General features: G+C 46.1%; 1 long non-coding RNA gene across 1 annotated transcript; it reads right to left on the bottom strand.

The window, feature by feature from the left end:
• Positions 1-3,126: 3,126 nt before the first annotated feature.
• Positions 3,127-20,384, bottom strand: LOC120408538. Its single transcript, XR_005600764.1, has 3 exons — positions 20,328-20,384; positions 15,003-15,101; positions 3,127-3,211 (listed from the first exon to the last, which is right to left on the bottom strand). It is a non-coding gene; the product is annotated as an uncharacterized LOC120408538 (long non-coding RNA).
• Between the last annotated feature and the right edge of the window lie 209 nt (positions 20,385-20,593).

Below are 20,593 nucleotides of genomic sequence, written 5' to 3'. Positions count from 1 at the left end.
CCAGATCAGCTGCCCATAAACAGAATAATGCAGACCAAATTGGTGTCAAGCTAGTATAACTCATCTCAGGCATTGCATTTATGATGGACATTTTTCAATTAAATAAAAACAAATGTACATCATATGAATCCCTCACCCATCTTCCTACATCCACCACCTCCCCCCTCAAAAAATAAGGAATGATACAAAGCCCTGACAGGTCGGATGCGGCCTGCGGGCTATAGTTTGCCCACCCCTACTCTAATCCAAAACAAAGAGCCAGATGCTGATACCCTTACTCAAGGCAAATAGTATCCTACCACACAAGTGCTCCCATCTGAAGTCAAATGTTACTCAATGTTGGGATCTCACCCAGTGAGACCTTCCTTTATTTGTGCATCAGTGTTTGCTCCAGATGGTGCAATGGTAAGGCGATAGCCTTAGAGACTTAAGTTTGCATCTGATTCAAGGAGAAGGCTAACTAGGACTCAGCACTGCCAGCCATTGTAGGCCCCAAATTGCTACCTTTACTCACACTAAGAAGCACCTTGCTCCATGCGTAAGGGTGGCAAAAATCAAGCCCTTTATTAAGAGGCTTAGGCAGATTTCAGGGTTCTAGGCTTCAGAGATTATCCTGGGTCATGAAGAGTTAAAGTCCTTTCAGTACCTTTCCTGGACGAATTAAGAGATCACGTCTTCCAGAGGCTCATGGGCAGAAGTGGGCAAACTATGGCTTGTGGGCCACATCTGGCCTGCGGGACCATCCTGCCCAGCCCTCAAGCTCCTGGCCCAGAGGCAGCACTCTGGGCAGCGGGGTTGCGTGCTCCTGCCGAGCAGCATGGCTGCATGCCTGGTTCTGGCCGGGTGGCATGACAGCATGTCTGGCTCCAGCTGGGCAGCATGGTAAGGGGGTCGGGGCTGGGGGTTGGATAAGGGGCGGGAGTTCTGGGGGGTAGTCAGGGGACTGGGAGCAGGGGGCAGTTGGATGGGGCAGAGGTTCTGGGGGGCAGTCGGGGGGGGGGGGTGTTGGATAAGCATGGGAGTCCCGGGGGGGGGCCTGTCAGGGGGTGGGGGTGTGGATAGGGGTCAGATCAGTCAGGGGACTGGGAGCAGAGGGGCTTAGATAGGGGGAGGGGGCAGTTAGGGGACAAGGAGTAGGGGGGTTGGCTGGGTCGGAGGTTCTGAGGGGTGCAGTCAGGGGATGGGAAGTGGGAGGGGGCAGATAAGGGGCAGGAGCCAGGCTGTTTGGAGAGGCACAGCCTTCCCTACTGGGCCCTCCATACCATTTTGCAACCCCAATGTGGCTCTTGGGCCAAAAAGTTTGCCCACCCCTGATGTAGGGTGACCAGAGAGCAAGTGTGAAAAATCAGGACGGGGGTGGGGGGTAATAGGCCTCTAGATAAGAAAAAGCCCCAAATATTGGGACTGTCCCTATAAAATCAGGACATCTGGTCACCCTAGCAGGATGAGAGAGATTTAAATCAAGGAGCTGCTTTCTCCCCTTTCATTATTGCTTCAGGTACTTCAAAGCTTTATGTGTGGAACCACATGGCTGTCAGCTTCCAGAAGCATGCCTGATCCTCTACTGCTGAAGAAAGGCTTCTGCAGTAACTGGTAGACTTTGACTTCTGTTGTCACTTTTCTTTGCTGGGTACATGTAGCCTTAAGGAACATTTCATAATTCCTAATTGCTGGACCTGGCACTAGAAATTTCAATTAATGCATTGCCACAAAAAGGGAAATAGGAAATCCTCTGACACTGAAATATTAGCAGCAGAATGTATCAAAATGTTCTTACATATTAAGATATACACTGAGGTTATGCAGGTATAAGGCTCTGTTCAGCACCCCCAGAACCATAAGCCAGTATTACCCCTCTGCCTCAACAAGGGGGTGGGGGATTTCCTGGAACTTAAACTTTGTCAGTTCCAATGCGCCAGTCTATGTGCCACACCAGCAAACTCCTCAAGACATTGGCGGTCTTAACTTTGTCTCACAGGTAACACTCAATGAATCCCAGTTCCCACATTCCCCAGAGCTCTCTCTCTGCAATGTCCCATCCATCTAACTGGTCACTCACTCCAAAGAGACAGTATACAAACCAGCCCGTTGGGTTAGCAGAGGAGTCAGTCTTTATTTCAGCATAACTGCACTGAATTGGTTTATAGTAAAATGAAGTTTAAACAGAGATTTAAGTGATACTAAGCAAGAGAAAAAGGCACAGATATGGTGTAGCAGCTTCCTGGGTCTCTCAGCTTCACTAGACTGGCCCCACTTAGTTTGGTGTCAGTGAGGTCAGTGTTTGGACCATCACCCTCTGTAGAGTTGCTGGCTGGGGCTCGACCCTCTCCGGTGCGGAGGGGAGCCACACCGGCTCACTGCACTCTGCTGAGGTTTGGGTAATTGGTCCGGCCGCGGGAGTCTTTCCTGGTGGCCCTTGCAGTAACTGGAATAAACACTGTAAGCCCAGGCCCTGGATCAGGGCAGGGCAACAATAAGTCTGGTGCTCAGGCCCCCAGGCAGGGCTGAGCAACCACAGTACAATAGAAATAAACCCAGGCCCTGGGTCAGGGCAGGGCAACAGGGAGTCAGGTGCTCAGGCCCTCCAGCAGGAGCTGAGCACTGGCAGTATAAACAGTAGCAATAAGCCCAGGCCCTCAGTCAGGGTGGGGCAGTAATGAGTCAGGGGCGCAGGCCCTCAGGCAGGGCTGAGCAGTAACTGTACAAGTAGTATCAAGCCCAGGCCCTAGGTCAGGGTGGGGCAACAGGGAGTCAGGAGCTCAGGCCCTCAGGCAGGGCTGAGCAACCACAGTACAATAGAAATAAATCCAGGCCCTGGGTCAGGGCAGGGCAACAGGGAGTCAGGAGCTCAGGCCCTCAGGCAGGGCTGAGCAATGACAGTAGGCCCAAGTCTCCAAGGCCTGGGAGATGGGGAAATTGCCACCCCCGAGTTGGGTGACGGGGGGGGGGGACACAGGCCCTCCCACTCCACTGCGTCCCAGCCTAGGGCCCTAGCAGCGGTAGACAACCCGCTGCTGAGTCAGTGGGGCTCCTGGCTGCAACACACCGACATGGGCTCTGGCAGTGCTGCAGCCAGACTAGGGTCGGCTGCCCCCGGGCTACTTCCACACTGCCCCTCGGGCCCTACCTGGGTCAGGGTGTTGTCCTCTGGGGAGGTCCAGCACCATGGGTTCCTCGGGGTAGTGGGCGCAGGGCAGGTCCGGCAACTCCTCTGGGTAGCGAGCACAGGGCAAGTCAGGCGAGTCCTGGCATGCACCTTGGGCCGTGGGGGTTTTCTAGTTGTGGGCTAGGCTGGAGATGTCTGGCCTGCCCAGTGGCTGGCTCCCCAGCAAGCTCTGAGGGCTGGTCTTTATACTTCTGGGTCACCGCCTGACCCTCTGAGGGGGCGGGCTCCGAGCTCCCTACCTCTGCCCACTCTGGTCTTTGGATGGGCTCGTCCCGCTCCGGGGCGGAGGGGAGCCACACCGCTTCACTACACCCTCCTTAACAGATTAGCTTGTCATGTTCTAGGCTGGTCATCTCTGCCAGTCACCCGGCTTTTTTCTTGGAGGCAGCCTGGTGCAGGGCTGTCACCACCTTGTTACCCCCAGGCCTTTCTATCTCCTCTTCTCTGCCCTCTTCCCTTTATAGCAGGCCCTCTTTCCTTTAATAGTTGCAGCTGTGGGGGCCTGCATCTATGAGTGGCCGCTCTGGCAGCTGCTTGCTTATAAACAGAAGGGACTCTCCTCCCCCTCTGTCTATGTTCAGTATGGGATTTGTAGACCCCATTACATATGGTTACAAACAAAAACAAAACAAGCCATGCTTGTTGACTAAAACTCAATTTTAGCAAGTTACAATCTTTGCCTAAGCAGTTTTCTCACATCAAATTACTAGCATACCGAAACCTTCAGCCCAGAGGATCAGAATCAGAGGGTGCTGTTGCCTTTGTTCTGGAAGTGATGGCTAAAAAAGGGGTTCCCTCCTGCCCTTTTTTATAGTTCAGTAAACCTTTGAAATATATTCTTGGAAAACTAAACACAAACAAAGTTCCTCTGCGCTGCTGGTGTGTAGCTGTCATGCTGTCTTCCCTGTCCTCTGATCAATTTGCTTTTTCGATGGGCTTAATCAGTTGTTTACCTTAGATGTGTAAACAGAGTCAGGATGAGCTCTACCCTGACATCTGGTGGTAGATTATGGGGAGTGCAGAAAGAAGTTTCAAGTATTCGCATTAGCATTTCAGTTATTTGCATTGGCACTCCCACCCCACTTAGCATACTGCACAGCAGCCTGGGATGGTTATTTTCACAGCTATGGGAGCCCCAATTTCGTTGTTATTGGGGCAGGAGCAATAAAATGTTGTCATCCCGATTAAGTAAATGAGGAACTACAAAACTGTCTTATGATAGAGGGAGGGTTTTATTGTCAACTAAATAGCACTTGCTAGACAAGGGACATGGGTTCCAAAACCCAGTCAAGAGAGAGAGGCTGGGGACAGATATCTGTACTGGGTGGTGCAGGCTTCTTGTGTGAGCCGGAAGCACCAGTTCCACCTATGCCTCTCTCCACTGTGGAATGTCAGAGTTAATGTTTGATTCCCTTAAGAATCTAGCTAAAGGTTACTGAGCTGAACTCACTGGCACTGGGGCTCCCCTACTATGAGCTGGAATCACTGAAAAGCTGAAATCACTGAAGAGCTGGACTTGCTGAGCTGAGAGCACTGAGTACTGTGCTAATGAGTGGGGGAGCCTGAAGCAATACCATGGAGCAGAGCAGCTGGCAGAGCGGAATGGAGCAGTTTGTGCAGCCGCTGGGTGAGTGGAGCCAAGCAGCTCACGAGGATGGCTGGAGTGGCTCACAGGACAGCTGGTGGACCAGAGCGGAGCAGCCCACAGAGCAAGCGGAGCTGAGCTGTTTGCAGGGACGACTAGTGGAAGCAGAACCCCACGAAGACGCAGGGCAGTTGGCCCCAAACCATGTAAGGTGCCCCTTTCTACCCAGGCTGGGGAGGGGGACCTCTGCAGAGAGACTCTTGAATTCTGGGGCTGCACTGACCCGGGACAGAGACTTTTGGGTTGTGGGACTTTTGGGGCTGTGGGTGATTTGGGGGTTGCTGGACTCAAGGGCCCCGAGAGAAGGACACGGCCCAATTTGCTGGGGTGGGTCTTTGCTCAAGGTTTGACCTATGAACTCTAGCTGAGGTATTTTCCCAATTTAATGCTTGTTGTTTATCATGTAATTAAACCTTTTCTGCTACACCAAGACTCTGTGCTTGCGAGAGGGGAAGTATTGCCTCCTCGAGGCGCCCAGGGGTGTGTGTAAGATTTTCCCAGGTCACTGGGTGGGGGCTCGAGCTGTTTTGCATTATGTTGTGGAGAAGGGACCCCTATGTATTGAACCCGGCCCTTGCTGCTATCGTTTCGGCCCGGCAGAAGAGTTACAGATGTATAGATACTTCCATTGACTCTAGCCTCACCTTGCTTAATTTACATTGGAGATGCAGGCAAAGAAGCAAAACAACATTCCTTTGTATGACAGACATGTTTATCTTCTCTACTCAGGTTGCTTGGTCTGAACATATTTTAGAAATGTATTTCCAACATACATACATAATTCTTTACATGTTAACCATACATACATCACTCAGTAATATTAATGACCAGTGTGTTACCAGTTTTTATCTGATACCTTACAAGATACTGTTTGGCTAAATAGTCTGACAACAGTATGTCGGTGGTGTCCTTTGCCAGTTGGCATAAAGGGGCTCATAGGGTCACCATGGGGCTTTCACCTTTCCCTTATATTCCTTGTTATTAAAAACTCACAACCTTATCAGGTCCCAAAACAGTTTTAAGAGTAGGCTTCAAATAAAACATAAAGAATTGCCCTCCAAGGGCCAAATGCATTCTTGATGTAAGCCTGGGGAGTTTGGATACAAATGGAACATGTAAATATCCTTGTTACGATTTACTATGGCTGTGCACTGTGGTGTGCTCTCTATGTTGTTTACCTTTAGTGTCCAGTACTAACAGACCCCAGAATTAATGAATGCCTTACTTGGAACTGTAAAGACAACACACTAGTGGCCTTCTGACAATCGAAATAATGAAACCCTAACCCTGCCACCCTTCTGATTCCTACTTAAATCACAAAACAGAGCTAGAATGACACAGCAGAGTCTCGCTCAGTTACATAATCACATTTTGCTACATGTCTTAATTCTGTTTTTAATCCTGGAGTATCTGGTTGAAAATTCATCCAAAGTTAATAATTGTCTCGACATCCCTCTAATTAATTTCTCAAGTGATCTATATTTGAATCCAATGTGCTGACACATCTGCTAGTGAATGACAGCAAGCGAGAACAAAATGACAGCAAGGGAGAATGAAATAATTCTACATAGTTTTATACACTGTGATAGCTGTAAAGTGGATGAGGGGTGACTTAGAAATATCTTAGAGAGACAAACAGACACAGTCAATTGAAAGTAAGAGTACCAGTGAATTCCAATGCGAAAGTTACTCATGTATCTGACTAGTTTGTGAATAAGTGTAACTTGGAAAAAATCATTTGTGATTAATGGCATTTCAAGCTGTTAGTACTAGTTTGGAAAGGTGGCCAGGCAGTTACAGCAGAAGCCAGGCTAGGGTGGAATGGCTGACAGTAGCTTGGCTATCAGTGCATGAATTTAGGGCAAGTCAATGTTTCAATAATATTTCTTGGCAGTGGAGATAGGGGGGCACAACCCTGGAACAGCTCGACTCATGCCACCCAAGGCAGCCCCCCCTCCCAGAAAGCAGCCCCCCCGCCCCTTTTTTGGAAAGCATTGGCTCCTCCTGCCTCTGCCTCTCCCTGCCCAGCACAGCTTGCAGGCTCAGCTGCCCCGCAGGGATGGGGCCCATCTACATCATGTGACCGAGCAATGGGGGGGGGCATGACCCCGCCTTCCATCCCCCCATGCATTGCTGTTGCTGAAACGTATATAAATGTTTCTAATTTAATATTCCATATCTTCCCCTGCTTACGTGGATCGTTGAAGTGCTGGCTGGACTTCTCTTGGCTTTGGACTTCTTTGGCTTTAGCCTCCAACTTTATGTTTTGCCCAGTTCTATTTTATTTTCAGCTTTGATTTCCTGCTATGGGAAATGTGTTCATTCCAGGGAAGAGGTTCAAACAAGAAAGACACTTTAAAAATCAGAGATGCTTCTGCCATCCATTAGTGATTGACTAATCTATGGGTTACATTTGCCTCAAGCTTTAACCTTGAGACTTTCAAATGACAAGTTCGCTGCTATCCTTGTCCAAATGGCTGCAATTCTCACTTGGGTGCGTTAACTCAGTATTTCCCAAGCTGGGAGACACCAAATGAATGAAAGGGGGAGTGCTGGGGAGAGACGAAGAAAACTGGGGCGGGAGACTGCAAGACACCACATCCCATCCCACCCACGCACATGGTTCAAACCTGCTGCTGTGTGCTAGGATGAGGGAGTCCTTTCCTCCCTGTTCCTATTTTGAACCCCAGTGGTAGCAACAGCTGACATGTACAGGGCTGGAGGCCTAGAAAAGACTCTGCTAGCCCACTCTTCTCCTTTCTGCTTCCACAGCCATATAACTGTAGGACCGGCAGGGAGCTCAATAGATCATCTAGTCCGGGCCCCTGTACTCAAGGCAGAAGTGCACTGATCAAGGAAGAGTAAGAATATCTTTGGATACAGACTGGCTAATTTAGTCAGGAAGGCTTTAAATTAGGTTAGATGGGAACAAGAGACAGAAGCCCACAGGTAAATCAAAAAACATGGAGACCTGAGAGAACAGTTGGAGCTGGGCAGCATAGGCAATTATAGCAGAGGCAGAGGCATGAGGGAACATAGAGGGGATATCAAATGAGTATCTTAGATGTCTGTATACTAATGCAAGAAGAATGGGGAATAAACAAGAAGAACTAGAAATATTAGTGTATAAGCACTACTCTGACATAGACATTCAGATCATCCTGGGGTGGCCAAAAGTAGTCTTTTGTTGAATGAGGGACTAGGATGGAACTGGAGCAACCAGAGGCAAACTGGGAAGAGAAGAGTAAGGAAAATAGAAACTACATGGAAAAGACTAGTAAACAGAAAAAGAAAAATACATAGATAAAGGCAAGGGGAGGAGGACAGAAAAGGAGAAAAGAGAGAAAATGCATAGGAAGAAGCAGAGATGGCAGCCACTGTATCAGGATATGGTGCGTCAGGTGATGGGAAGACAGAAGATGCCCATTCACCAGTCCACCCCATGGGGAGTTGTGACAGGGTGTATTAGACCCTTTGAGCCCCTGCTGGAGGAATCCTGGTCCTACCACACCTTACCCTAAAAAGGCAGCAGCAGAGTTGGTCCTCCAGTCAGCCTAGAGAGGCTGCTGGGAGCAGCCAATCAGAGCCCAGCAGACTCCTATAAAAAGGAACTGCTAGCTAGAGCATGAGGGCTAAGAATGGTGCTCCTGGCTGGCTACAGTACCTGGACAGAGCAGTTGCTGGCTGGAGCAAGGAGGGCATTCTTGGTTGGCTTCTTCAGCACTAGCTTAAGTGTGAAGGTAAAACACTTACATGGGGAACTGGCCCATGGAACAGTAGCTACAGATTAAAAGAGATGCAGTGTGTGGCTGCTATTTATGGGGTCCCTGGGTCAGGACCCAGAGTAGTGGGTGGGCCTGGGTCTACCCACCCACCCACTGGTGGAGTGGCCAAAGCCCTGAAGAAGGGGAATCTAAACAGGCCCATGGAGCTGGCTGAAGACCCTGAATAGGGTCAGCATTTATGCACTTTGATACCACCCAGAAGTCTGTTTTGTTACACACCTACAGAGTGTGTGCGCCTTGGTCAGAGGGCTGAGTCAGTGGAAACCTGCTTGAGAGCTTAACTGCCAACAGGGGACCCTGCGAGCAGAGCCGAGAGAGAGTGCAGGTGCAGACACACCCAACAGGAGGCACTCACAAGAAACAAGTGACCCCCTCACAGGGCCCTTACCAGGAAAAGGTTGAGAGCCATGCCCTTATAATATGAAATTAGTGACTATTTTAGCCATGGCTGTTGGGGTGTGAGCTGGCACCCTCCTTCCCATGTTAGCCCTTTTCCAGCTATATTGTATTCACTACAAACTACTCCTGCTTGGTATTTTGGTTTTGAACTCTAAATAGTTCACACACACATCCCCAATGGGCCAGACTGAGTGCATCTCAATCTCATACACAACCAGTCACAAGTGATGTCCCTGACAGTGCACCTATCCCAAAGGGTTAGGGAAGAGAAAGGGCTCTGCCTCTGCCTTCCCTCATACTGGCTCTTGATCAGACACACTGAGGGGAGCAAACTAAAAAATGCTGCAGCAGTCCCCCTGTGGCTATTTCCACAATATATCTCCCCAAAGATGTGGGGCTGAGAATCTCTGCAGACCCAAGGTTGTTTGTTACCAATGTTTTGGGCACTATGCTTCAGCTGCTGAGTCAATGGTAAATGCAAATTGAAACGGGACGGGGGGAGGAAGATCTCCCAGCAGGAACCACAAAAGAGTGGGTGCTGTTGGGGAGTGCTGCTATCCCAAGGCAGGGAGAAGAGGGGAGTGCACTCTTTGTTTTAAGCAGAAATTGTGTGTTGGGATGAGGTTGGGGGAGTTCCACTTTACTTTAACCCTGCAGTGAGGAGTGTATACTTATTCTGGGATTCCCCTTTGAAGTCAGTGCGACCACTGGAGCATGTAAGTGCTACTCCTTGTTAGTGAGGCTGACAGAGTCCTTTATGTGACAAATACAGTGAAATATATCCTGCATTGACTTTAAAGGGCTTGCATCTGGCATGAATTAATCCCGAAGTATATACTTCACACTGTGGAAACTTGATTGCCCTCTAGTGGCAAAACTAACGTCTAAGTACAAACATTCTCTGTTTTAACTGATAGCTTCCTCATGCTGCAGAATGAAGACTGAAGTTTCTGTCACAGTTACAAAGCTTTAACAACATGGAGTCATAGTCTCAGCCTGGTGTAAGTGAGCATAGCATCATCAGAGTCTACTGAGATATGCCACTTGACACCAGCTAAGGAGCTGGTCCACAGTTTTTTAGTGCACAGAAAATCTTTTCCTTGCTGGTTTTAATCAGCTATAAGCTTAACTGTTTCTCCATCTGGTATTGACTTTTTTTTTCTGTATAACAAACTACTGGTGTTCACTGAGTATATTGTTTTGTTGATTTGATAAATCCATGTATAATTCTGATTTCAGAGAAAAGGGTTCCACAACAGGACACAACTGAATGATGTTTTATTAAACTCCTCTCTTTCAGTTCACAGTATGCACCATATGATTTAAAGCAAAATATGAAAATTTGCCCAAAAGGAATGTAAATTGTTTGTGTGTAAATTACCTCTTGTATGTTCAATGCTTCTTTATTTTATGATTGAACTTTTCAGTGCTCAAAAAAATCTGTTAACTAACACACTAGCTGTTCATGCATAAACTTCCTATTAGCGGGATCCTTGTACTTGCTGTACTAGAACAGAACAATGATCCATAGGGTCTGGTAACCTGTCTCTGAGAATGGTCTACATAGGATACTTCAGAAGAAAGCCCAGATACCCATAATAATTAATCATAAACATTTATTCAGAGGTTTTCTTCCATAGAATGCCTGTGGGAGGTCCACCGGAGCCCTGCCTGCCGCCCTCCCGGCGACTGGCAGAGCGCCCCCCACAGCATGCCGCCTCAAGCACGCGCTTGGCGTGCTGGGGCCTGGAGCCACCTCTGATTCCCATGCCGTAAAATTAGTGTTTAAAGTACATCAACATACAAGGAGAACTTAAATTTATAGTGGCTGTCATCAGAGGTCTTGAGATCATATGAGAATGAGGTGTCATTTTACCTTCTGACAGCACCCTGCAGCAAGGGGAACAATCTGGGGACTAATCATGGCTTTATACAACACCAATCACCATACTCTGAGGTATGCACCATATGATTTAAAGCAAAATATGAAAATTTGCCCAAAAGGAATGTAAATTGTTTGTGTGTAAATTACCTCTTGTATGTTCAATGCTTCTTTATTTTATGATTGAACTTTTCAGTGCTCAAAAAAATCTGTTAACTAACACACTAGCTGTTCATGCATAAACTTCCTATTAGCGGGATCCTTGTACTTGCTGTACTAGAACAGAACAATGATCCGTAGGGTCTGGTAACCTGTCTCTGAGAATGGTCTACATAGGATACTTCAGAAGAAAGCCCAGATACCCATAATAATTAATCATAAACATTTATTCAGAGGTTTTCTTCCATAGAATGCCTGTGGGAGGTCCACCGGAGCCCTGCCTGCCGCCCTCCCGGCGACTGGCAGAGCGCCCCCCACAGCATGCCGCCTCAAGCACGCGCTTGGCGTGCTGGGGCCTGGAGCCACCTCTGATTCCCATGCCGTAAAATTAGTGTTTAAAGTACATCAACATACAAGGAGAACTTAAATTTATAGTGGCTGTCATCAGAGGTCTTGAGATCATATGAGAATGAGGTGTCATTTTACCTTCTGACAGCACCCTGCAGCAAGGGGAACAATCTGGGGACTAATCATGGCTTTATACAACACCAATCACCATACTCTGAGGGCCAGGTTTTAAAATATGTTTAGGCACCTAAAGGTGAGGACAGGCACCTAGTGGGACAGATCATCTGTGAGGAGGAGGTGAATAAAGGACTCTCACCTAGGACACCTCATCAGATCCCTTTGCTGCTCCATTGACTGGTGGGGAAAAGGTTCAAGACCCAGAAACTCCCCAAACCTGGATCCATCTTTTTCTACCACATTCTCTTCAGATGTCCCTGCCTCACCAGCTAAAGACCAAGGGGATGCCTAGGAGGAAAAAATAAGGAGGGAAGCTCTTACTTGTCTTATCTCATTTTAACAATGGGACTGGAGCTGTGCTCCCCTTGTACTTCCTTTCTCTTAACCCCTAAACAAAGTGAAATCAGAATTGGGCACTCTGTTTATCTCAGCACTTTCACAATAGAGTAAAACGCAAGCTGCAAAACAAGGACAAGGACACATTAACTCCTCTGCCCTTTTCTCAGCACTTAAAGGAAAGATAGTCTTGTGGTTGAGGCCCTAGATTGGTATTCGCATTCCAGTGCATGCCAACAGCTAGTGACTGGGATGTTCTCTGGGTTATTTTTTGAAATAATGCAAACTTGAACTATTGAGTGAAAACATCTGAGTGAGAATGATCGACTTGGACTGCAGCATATCACTCTTCTTTCTTCTGTTACAATGAGGCCTAAATTAAATGAGTCTGGAAGTGCAGCATATTCACCTGATATCAGGGTGACCTTCTGGCCTACTGTTAAGTTCAGATTCTGAGTGATGAGCAGTGGGAAAGTAAAGATGATGACAAGAAAGCTGCTCAGCTCACTTAAATCTGACTGTGCCTGACAGCATTTTAACACCCTCTTGTTTGTCTGAGGTGTCTAGGACACAACAGGAGAAGTAATAAAGGCAGGACCAGGCACCTCCCTGTAAGAGGTAACATTGACAGTAACCTGATGAAATTGCAAAAAGGCTGAGAAGAGTTTGGATCCTGGGAATACTGCTGAAGAAGACTTTGAGAGCTGCAGAAAGCTCATGATCTAGCTGGAATTCTTCCTTTCAGTTGCTGCCATTTGCTTTTGTCTCTGAGCATTTAAACATTAATATATTGACTGCCCTGGGAGACTCTTGGCGCAGAGGCTGTACCTCAGGTCACCCAGCCTCAGACTGCCCCACCACACACACACTGAAACTATGTAGCAGAAGGATGGTCTTATGGCCAAGGCACTTAGCATGTGACTTAGGCAACATGGGTTCAAGTCCCTGCTGTAATAAAGAAATGTTTTTGTGTGACCATGGGGGCAAGTCACTTAATCTCTCTGTGCCTCAGTTCACCATGTGTAAATGGAGCTACTAATTCCCTGCCTCACAGAAATGTTGAGAAAGAAATTAATATTTATAAGCCACTCAAATGATGGGGGAGCCAGATAAACACCTACAGGGAGTAACCCTGGTAGGCTCTAAAGACCATTTTCTCTTTGCAAATGTTATTTATGTAGATACATAAATAACTGCTGTAGTTGCCCTAGGCTAGAAACCTGGATCAAGTCTCTTTCACCAAGGTTATAGAAATATTAGGCAGCAAGGGTGTAATAAAAGGTTACAGGGCCCCAAATGAAATCAAGCTGCAGGTTTTCCTGTATTGTAGTGTTGGAGACTGCTGAGCAGCAGGTGGTACTAAAGCCCTGCAAATTCAGAATGCATCTGGTAGATTTCTAGAAGACTTGGATTCAGAGCCATTGCTTCAGCATGTGTCTGTATGAATGAACTTCACAGGATTGTTTGTCTATTTAGGTACAAATGTGGCCCTCCCACCCCTCAATATCTGAATACTTAACAAGTACTTAAAAATATAAATAATAGCAACAGTGTCTTTCTTTCCTCTTGTAAAAATAAGAAATAGATTTCATTTGTTTGTAGATTTCTGGTTTGAAAGACAGTGGATAAAGATGTTACTGAGGGAAAGCTAAGTTGAAAGATAATAGTGTCCTTCCCTCCCTACAAGTGAAGAAGGGTTCCATAAGTTCTGGGGTTTTTTTGCTGCTAGTTGAAACATTACTATAAGCAGGTTCCACCTGTACATGCAGAGAACCTAACTTGTAGCATGTTGCCATTCCCCCAGTAAAAGACTGCTTGTAGGCCAAATTGGCAGCACAGCGACTGTCTTGTCTGCAAACAGCCTATTTCTAAAATGCTCCCTAACCATAGATTTCAAGGCAAGAAGGGACCATTGTGGTCATCTAGTCTGACCTCCTGTATGACACAGGCCATAGATCTCCCCCAAAATTCCTAGACCATCTTTTTTTTTTTAATCCAATCTTGATGTAAAAATTGTCAATGATGAAGAATCCTGCATGACACTTGGTAAATTGTTCCAATGGTTAATTGCTCACTGTTATAAATTTACACCATGTTGCATATGTGTGGTACAGAGAAACCGCACGCCTGCCATTTTTCAGGAAATCGTTTCATACTATGTCAGGGACCTCAGCCTGGTGTTTGAGGAGATTTCTTTCTGTGTTCAAATTATAAACCTATTTACCAAATTAACCATAGGCTAGTGCCCATAATTGTCATTGATCCCCAGGGAATGGGTTTGGGGTGGGATTGCTTTAGAGCGGTGGGGAAGGTCCCACAAGCTTTATAAAGTGTAATGAGACATACTTTGTTACTATTTTCATACCCTACAAAGGATATTTCCAGTTGTTGCTGCTGCATAATGATTAAACTCTGATTGCGGCAAGATCAATATGATTCATGTGCAGACCCTGTAGCGGGGTGGTTACCCTGCTCCTGCCCCAAAGGGCTTAAAACAGCCCTGGGAGATGTCTGTGGCAGGGAAAGCAGCTAATAGGCCACGCCCCAATCAGGCCTCAGCTGGTCAGCCCTGTATAAGATGCTGGGAGCCATGCGCTCACCAGACTCCCTCTAGCTTCTGAGAGGGAGGGACCTGGCTGCAGGGACCTGAGCAGAGTACCTGAGTGGAGCAGGGGTGGGGAAAGGCAGAGGAAAGCCCCAGGCTGCGGCCTAGCAGAAGGTCAACGGGTACTGGGGGTTGCAGAGGACAGCCCGGGGTATGCAAAGGCGGCAGGTCCAAACCCAACCTTGCCATTGATGAGTAGGCTGATACTGAAGTCTGCCACAGGGCATGGGGGGGCTAGACAATGACTGGGAGTAGTCTTATACTGAGGTGAGGTGGGGATAGTGGGTGGGGGTTCCCTGGGGAGGGGAGACCCTGAGACTGAGAGGTGTATGGCCAGGGGGCAGCACCCCAGATAATGGGGCACTGGGTCCGGGAGGGACATGGGGGCCAACGACAGGCCGGACACCTGGCCTGCAGAGGGCGCTTCGATGACTGGTGAGCTAATTCCTGAGACGACTAGCAGGAGGTGCTGCAGGGGTGAGTTGCACAAATTTACAGACCTGATCAGCAGTCTCTGGAGAACAGTCCATCATCCTCTTCCAGCTGGATGCTGCCTTTCCCTTCTCCACTTCTTCAGCACAAATGAGAAGGAACCAAATCTGTGTAACTGTTAAGGAATGTTTCACCATAAAGGCACCTGTGGTTTAGTTCTTAGCATTCATCTCATGATTCTACACTGGTTTTACAAAAACTGTTTTTCCTGTTGCTTGGTGTTTCATAACAGCCAGTAGAGGGCACTCTGGCATTTTATAGGAATATGATTTAACTTTAAGGTTTATATTTTCTTTTTTAGCTTAACATGTTTAATAGATTTTTGTTAACAAAAGCAGGGGCCCTCACTAAATTCTGCTAAGGGCTACTGTGCAAGGTCAAATATAGGAAGGCAACAAAGACTGCTCTTGCATTTGCTGAATGAAACTTGGATATTTAAACTAAGAATGAAAATGGCTAAAGTTTACTATAGTTGCGCTCATAGTGTCAGAATGGAAGCATTTTACATAGACATCTAGAGATTTAGGTAATGCAACCCAGTTAGTGGTTGAAAAATGACAGGAAATGGGGCAGCTGACTAGCACCCTGTTATTCAGACCATCCATCTGCTCTAATACAATTATATCTAGTTATCTGTAGCTGCTACAGTACAGTCCCTTCCAGCACAAAGCTTAATAATTTTAGTCAGGTGCACACGTGCTTGGTGGATTTTTTTTTCCTCCCCTGCTACAATAAGAGAATTGAAGATGCTCACCGTCGGAAGAGATAAATAATAGGAATCACTTCTGCAACTGTTCAGTCAAGTGTAAACTATTCATCATGAACTGCATTTATCAGCCTTCAGCTACAAGGAAAGTTGTTCGTGTTCCAGTCAAACTGTTGCACAGATGGTATTATAATATTCATACTTTGCATGTATATAACACCTGTCCTCTGAGTCCCCAAATACTTTACAAGCATTAATTAAGCCTCACAATTAATTGCAAATATTAATTAAATCATTTGTGGAGGGAAGAATTCTCATTATATCCACTTTACAAGTGGGACCCCTGAGGCATAAGAGCAATTAAGATCAACATTTTCAAAAGCTTGAGGATGGGTTCAAATATTCATTCACGTAGCTATCAAGAGGGGCGGCTCCAGGCATCAGCGCAGCAAGTGCGTGCCTGGGGCGGCAAGGTGCAATTGCCATGAGGGCGGCAATCAGGCTGCCTTCGGCAGCATGCCTGTGGGAGGTCTGCCGGTCCCGCAGTTTCAGCAGCAATTTGGCGGTGGGTACACCAAAGGCACGGGACCGGCGGACCTCCCACAGGTGCACTGCCGAAAGCTGCCTGACTGCCGTGCTTGGGGTGGCAAAATAAATAGAGCCGCCCCTGGCTATCAAAAGGATCAAGAAAGCAGTGGGCACACAGGTTTTCTTTATGCTGTTTTTTGGCTGTGCCCAAGTTGTCTGAGCACCCACTGCCTTAAGCTTTCCAAATGGTGGGGTTTGGTCGTGGGGATAAATGCCCAAGGAGCGCTCTAAAATTGTCATGTCAGTGGCATGTCTACACCAGGAGGCACAAGTTAAGTTGCTGAAACAGCAGCTCCTCATTGTTGGGCACCCTTAAAACTGACAACCCCCAGGGCTAGGATCCACCCCAAACATACGTTTGAGAGAAAGTGTGTGGGTGAGTGGATTAGTATAGGGAAGGCAGAAAGGAGTCAACCTGCATGCGTCATGAAGTGACATGGGAAGGAAGTGCTGGCTGAAGTTTAAAGGAAGCAGAGGCCTTACTCTCACAACATGGGCTAGGAGCCTCAGGGGACTTTTCTCAACATTACAGAGACACATATCATACAGAGACTCAGTTCCTAGAGTCTATCATGCCCCTTTGCAACGAGCTGAGCCTGAAGGGGAAACAAGAGAGGCTGTGCTGGAGGAGCCATGCCTTGTCTATCCTGACTATCCTGGATAGACAAGTAAACCAAGAGATGGCAAGTGTGGGGAAGGAAGTCAACAAAAATATACTCATTTGTTAACGACTGCACACAAATAGCACAGGTGTAGAATCCAAGATCATGCCACAACTCTTCTGTTATGCCATTGCTACCACAGCACTTATCCAGTTTACACATTAATGCCACATCCTGTGCTTTATATGGGCCTGGAGAGTTTGCCCAGTAGCTTTTCCTAGTGGAGGATTACTTCTGTAATTATGATAATCAAGTTCTGGCTCTATGCAATTAGGATACCTCTTGTCCTCTCATCTTCTATCATCACCCATGCCTGCCCCAAATCCTCACTCTCGAATGGAGTCTGAAAATAATCCTTTTTTACACCTCTTACCTACCATTGCCCCATTTACATATGTACATTATTAAAAATGACAAAAGGTTTATAAAACCTGACTTATGAGGAAAGCTTAAAAAAACTGGGCACATTTAGGCTTGAGAAAAGAAAAATGGGGGAGGGGGAGGGACACCTGATAACAGCCCTTAACATATTTGAAGACTCTTCTAAGAGGATGATGATCAATTGTTCTCTATGTCCATTGATGGTAGGATAAGAAGTAGTCTGCAGAAGGGAGATTTAGATTAAATATTAGGAAAAAATTTCCAACTATAAGAGTAGGTAAGGACTGGAATAGGCTTCCAAGGGAGGTTGTGGAATCCTCGTCATTGGAGGTTTTTAAGAACAGGTTGGACAAACACCTGTCTAGGTTTACATGGTTGTGCCTCAGTGCAGGGGACTAGACTAGATGACTTCTCAAGGTCCCTTCCAGTCCTACATTTCTATGATTTTATAATGTGCACCTCATATGCATTGCCATCGTGCAATCAGCACCCAGTAAAACTTAATCAGCTCTTTTGAAAATCCAGGTTGCTCAGCCAACTTTGGTAAAGCCAATCACTAGTTCTGAAAACCCTTTGGGTGTGCAGCTCCCACCTGAGCTCCTAGATGGGCAACGCATTGCATAATTTGCACCCGTTATGTGGTTTAATCCTATTTCTGCCACATTCAGCTACAGAATGAGAGAACCTGCCTTATAATTATTTTTTAAAAAAACAATGACCAATTCCTGTTCCTTTTGCCCTATCTGTATCTGAGCCTTCTCCACCAGTTCAAGTCCTGGTGAGGTCATTGTGCTGTTCCAGCAGGTTTGCAGATGCCGTATCAGAGAAGTTCTGAAGTATCTTGAAGACCTTAGAAAGGGAGGAGGAAGACTGAGACTTCTTGAATTAGTGAGACAGCCATGTCATAAAGTAGTGATATTTGACAATCCCAGAAGTGGGCAGCCAGATAAGTAGCCAATTGGCTGTACCCACGTCGGCTGAGCTCCCAGGATTTTCAAAAGAGCCCATGAAGTTTTACTGGGTGCTAAGGACATGACTGCAAAGTGAGCATGTTTTCAGCGAACAAGCACTAACCACGTTCTGCTCTGAAACATCCCCTTTGTGTTCTGAGCACCCAGAGCTGACCACCTACTTGTCTGCAGAGCACCCAAAGGTCCTTAGAAAATTCCCCTGTAAGGGCCTGATTTTTTCAGAGGTGGTAAGCATCCACAACCCCAGTTGACTGCTCAACACCTCTGAAGATGAGGCTATCAGTGACATTTTCAAAAGTCAGATGAAAGCTAGATGTGAAATCAAGAATAGAACTCAGGTTTCTTCACTCTCAGTCCCCTGATGTAACCACTAAAATTGATCTCTCAATAAACTGTATTTAATGACTTTTCATTTGATGGGATAGAAGTCTTAGACTAATGATAGGAGAGCCATTCTCCCCCATCTGTTCAAACCACATTTCTTCTGTTTGGGTGGCTCTTGCCAAAGTCATTTGCATTAATATCCTTGCCAAAGCTTATGTATTTATTTAACAGCAAGTAGCATGGTTTTATTGTGACAGTCAGGGACACCAAGATGAAGTTGTTCTTGTGTCAGATCCAGAATTTCCTGCAATTGCATTGCATTCTTCTCATGGCTTCTAGGAGCCTTCATTTAAGAACTACCTCTTCTTTTATCCATCCTACCACCCAGGGTAATTGGTATAGTTATAAAATGTCTGACATAACATAATTGTTACACAGTCCCTAACAGATTACCATCTTTCATTCATATTTTGAGGCTGTCCCTTAGAGGACACCATATTGTTTTCTATCAATTTGATTCAAACTGTGTGCTGGGGGAGAGTTTGGAATTCTCAGGAATAAGAGCTTGTAGGGCATGTTAAACACCACAGGTATGTAGTCACCTCCTCATGTATTTTTGTAAAATAACAATAAAATATACGTAACTAGATATAGCCTTCCTGGCGTGAGTTTGGTAAACTCCAAGAGGGTAAATAAGATTGGATGACATGGAAGTAGCAGAAACTAAACAGGGATAGGATTTATTTGCCTCCAGAATGAACATTCCCTAGCTGTGAACTGAAGATTGCCTGTATTTGTGCATAGAAATGATAGGGTCATGCTCCCAAAAGGCTGCAATAAAGCAGCCACCCACCAACCTGTGGGCAAATTTGTGTGGCTAACATTATTTCTGGCATCTGCAGCCTACCGGGCATGAAGTGGGCTACCGGAGCTTTCTTTTTGCCTGGGAATAAATAACATTGCTCCCATACTACTAGGTAGGCTAAGGAAATCCCCTGCTCTACATGCTGTCGTCTCCCTAGGCTTAGGAACTGGTCAATTCCTCAGCCACTCTGAGTTTCCTGCCGTACAAAGTTGACTTTTTTTAATTAACTCTTTTTGCCTGAGAAGTCTGAGTGCTGGTAAATGGGCTTGGCAGTCACTGTTGAAGAGTCTGAGTGTTTACTGGTGCTGCAGTGGGGTTTGTTTGTTTTTTCCAGGTGCAATATACAGGCACACTGTTCTGCTTGGAAGGGACAGTAACACCAGTAGGATTTAAGGGGAAAATGTGAACCTATGAAAGGTAAAATTTATCTTTTATTCTTTTAACTGTAATGGAATTTTCCAAGTCCATTAATTACATTATCAAGTCAATGACCCTCTGATCAACTTTCACTACATGATTCTGAGCAAATCTAGAGACACTGCCCCTCCCCCCTTTATTTTTATTTTTTAATGATATGCTCAGGAAAACAGAGGAAAAGGTTTCCCAGCATGCGAGGCCATCTCATTAAGTGTATCTCATGCACTTTAAAGCATATTTCCTATAATATAATTATATCCATATTAACTTTTAATTACTTGACAATCTTCACTCCCTTCCCACATATTTTAGGTGCTATTGTAACACAAATACTCAATATTAATATGGACTAGAGGTTATTCCATAATGTCTTTTTATGGAATTTCTTGGAAGTATCTGGCCACAGTCAGACTGGATACTAGAGAAGATGGATCACTGCCTCATCTGCCCTGATAATTCCAACTTTAGGATCCTTTGTTCAATTTTAATTTCTCCATCTTTTTCCCTTATGTTCTCTGAAGTTGTCATACTGACATTTTCTGCAGTAGTAAGAAAGCCAACATAAAGTGCTATTGTGATTCCACACTGGGAGCAATATATTATGACTCATATCAGGTGAGATTCCTTCAAACTTGCCTTTCATAGTAGCAGTCATGACACTCTTTGAATGCTGCAATTCAAATTA

Source organism: Mauremys reevesii, linkage group 6 (assembly GCF_016161935.1).
Source record: "Mauremys reevesii isolate NIE-2019 linkage group 6, ASM1616193v1, whole genome shotgun sequence".
NCBI lineage: Eukaryota > Metazoa > Chordata > Testudines > Geoemydidae > Mauremys > Mauremys reevesii.
This window is presented reverse-complemented; position numbering and strand designations above follow the sequence as displayed.